The sequence below is a fragment of the Colobus angolensis genome, unplaced genomic scaffold (assembly GCF_000951035.1).
Source record: "Colobus angolensis palliatus isolate OR3802 unplaced genomic scaffold, Cang.pa_1.0 Scaffold126, whole genome shotgun sequence".
Classification (NCBI taxonomy): Eukaryota; Metazoa; Chordata; class Mammalia; order Primates; family Cercopithecidae; genus Colobus; species Colobus angolensis.
Genome location: NW_012113808.1, coordinates 6,461,154 through 6,464,491, shown reverse-complemented (window position 1 = coordinate 6,464,491; position 3,338 = coordinate 6,461,154).

Below are 3,338 nucleotides of genomic sequence, written 5' to 3'. Positions count from 1 at the left end.
ATCCCTGATTCCTCACCCTTCTCCTGTCAAGATGGCAGGCCAGATGCACCATCTAACACTTGCTGTGTATTTTTCAAATGATATTTTCCCAGTAGTGAAAACACAGCATGGCACTTTAATGCAAGATGGTGGAACAAAGGAACAACTCTCGGGAGAGGCATCTCAAATCCTCCCATTCAGGGAACCACACACATATCCCACAGAGAAGCCGGTGATGCTGCATTTCAATCAATATCCCTGAGCAAGAGCTTGTCAGGTGCTTGCTGCAATACCAAGCTATATACTGCAGAGGGCTGTGCTCCTAGCCTGGTGGTAGAGAAGGGGATAAATTAAGGGTCCAGTAGATTGTTCACCAGGGGCTGCGGGGACACAGGATAAACAAAGGCTGAAGCAAAAGATAAACCCAGAGTGAGGAAAAGAGTCTCAGTGTGTGCCCTGAATGCGATTTGGTGATGGGGGTCCAGGGGGAGAAGATCAGGTAGGGCAGCGTGTGAGCAGAGACCTGGAGATGCGAAAAGGCATGGAAGCCGAGTAGACCCATACAGGCAGTAGTCTAGTGCATCCTGAGCAACAGAAACTACAGCAGACACAACTAGTTTTTACTGAGCAAGGTGCCAAGCCCTGCACTGAGAGCCTGTAGGCATTCGCTCACGTGTTCCTCACCACACTGTGAGGCAGGCATTATCACATCCCCATCATGTGGGATGAAGACACTGAGGCTCAGAAAGCCTAAGTGACTGGTCCAAGATTATACAATTAGTAAGCAGTGAAATTTGGATTTTTTAAAAATAAATGTCTTTTATTGAAATATTTTACAGAAAAGATCACAAATCCTAAGTGTACAGCTCGAGAGTATCACAAAGAGAACACACCCAGTAACTACCACCTAGATCAAGAAACAGAATCTTACCATTCTGAAGCTCCTCTCATGCCCCTCCCCAACCCCTTCCCTTCCCTTCCCTTCTCCCCGCAGTAAGCACTATCCTGAGTTTTAACTCCATAGACTAGTTTTTGGAGTTTACCTTTGCATCCAGGTCTGTGGCCAGGATCTGTAGTACAGAGAGTAATAGGTGGATGGCTGTCCGCAGTCTGATAGGGTCTGTGCAGGATTGCCAAGCTTGTTTTCCCCAGCTGCATCCCATTCTGTGCTGTTCTTGAATCTCCTTGCGGGGGGCTTATGGGAGACAGGTGCTAGCTCTAAAGAGGACCTCTGGAAACAGGTGAGGGAGCCACCTGTGTCCGGTGTGGGAGAGTCCCTTCCTGAGCTCAAGGAGCTGGCTATGCACTAGGCTGCAGTCAACGAGGTTTACTACATCCCATCTTTAGGAAAATATGATTTAATGACAAGAATGTCCTTTTGGAGAGAGCAAATCAATAGCTCTGGGCAGTATCTTTCAGCAGATTTAGCCATATTCTCAAAGTAAAGGATTTCAATCTGTGAAAGGTGAAGAAAACTCCATAGTCATTACCAAAAAAAAAAAAAAAGAAAGACTTCAGTTTGTCAACTGGATAATAAGACTCAAGACTCACTCCCAACCCTCTATCCCACTCCTGGCTTGTGTTCTGAAACAAAAGCAAAAAATAAGCATAAATTGTGCTGAGAAAATGATTAGCTTGGGCTCCTTTGAAGCCCTAAGTCACATAAGCCTCAGCCCATCTGCCGCTTGCCTTCACCTCGTATTTTAGCCAAATCTTCATACAGAATTCCACGGTCCCAGCCTTTGCTGACCACTCTCCTCTCAGGAAGTCTTCTCTTTCCTCTGTCCCATCATTCAGGTCAAGATGGACTTCTAACTTTCTCAAGTGGCCTCCAGCAAGAGTCTGTTCTCCTCGCCAGACAGTCCTGACTGGAGTGCTGTAATGCTAATTGGAGATAGCTTAAAGGGTTGTCCCTCTCAGAGGCAGCATCCCTCCTCTCAAAAGTTACTCTGAGTTTAGGGAAGAGCCAGCTTAAGGGAGACTTAGGCCAAGCCACAGAGACAGGTAAAATGAAAAGTGGATGCTTCCATAACATCTAAGTTGGGAAAGTGCCTTTAAAATGCAGATATCAGCTGGGCGTGATGGCTCACACCTGTAATCCCAGCACTTTGGGAAGCTGAGGCAGGCGAATCACCTGAGGCCAAGAGTTTGAGACCAACCTGGCCAACATGGTGAAACCCCGTTTCTACTAAAAACACAAAAATTAGCTGGGCATGGTGGAGAGTGCCTGTTATCCCAGCTACTCAGGAGGCTGAGGCAGGAGAATTGCTTGAACCTGGGAGGTAGGGGTTGCAGTGAGCCGAGATCACACCACTGCACTCTAGCGTGGGCAACACAGTGAAACTCTATCTCAAAAACAATAATAATAAATAAATAAAATGCAGATATGAATGACAAGGTCTCAAATGGGGATATTATAAGGAAACACAAACCCAGGCTAAGGGCCAAGGTGCTCACCTGCGTGTCAGGTGAACAGGGACTTCCATGGACTAGTTCAGTGGAGAGCCAAGTACTGTAAAGATATCCAAGAGGGAGAGGGTTGGAGAACAGAACTCAGTCTTTGAGATAGCATGACATGGGGGAGGCAGCAGGGTGTAAGGGTATTGGGTTTACAAAACACGGGTTCAAATTCCGGCTTCTCCGTGTATTGCTGACGACGTAATTTACTTAACCTCTCCTAAAGCTCAATTCCCTTTATGGAAAGAGGGGTAATTCAATCTACCTCACAGGATTCAAATGAGGTTTAAAACAAAACAATGCATTTCAGTGACAGGCATACAGTAGAGGCTAACTAGATAAATGGCTGATGAATGAAATGAATGGGAGAAATTACAATTGCGCCCCCTGGTGAAGTTTTGAAGCCTAGCACATTGGAGAATGACAAGTACATGGGAGGTTAGTGTCATTACAGGATGTGTCAGTATGTCATGGCCAACACTTACACACACACACACACACACATACACACACACACACAGAGTCTACCTCTGCCAGATTCTCCTTGCTGCTACAGCAGCAGAGGTGACCATGCATTAGTCCTTTCTCCTTATTCTCACACACACACGAATGCAACCAAGAGAAAAATCTCCACATCTAAGTGTGTCCAAAAGTCGCATCCAAGTTCTGTATTATCAAATGTCTATTAGCAAACTCAACAAAAATAAACAATGGAGAAAACACTCCCTATTCAATAAATGGTGCTGGGATGACTGGCTATTCATATGTAAAAGAATGGACCCCTACCTATCACCACATACAAAAAATAACTCAAGATAGATCAATGACTTAAATCTAAGACCTCCAGCTGTAAGAATCCTAGAAGAAAGCCTAGGAAATACCCTTCTCAATATTGGCCTTGG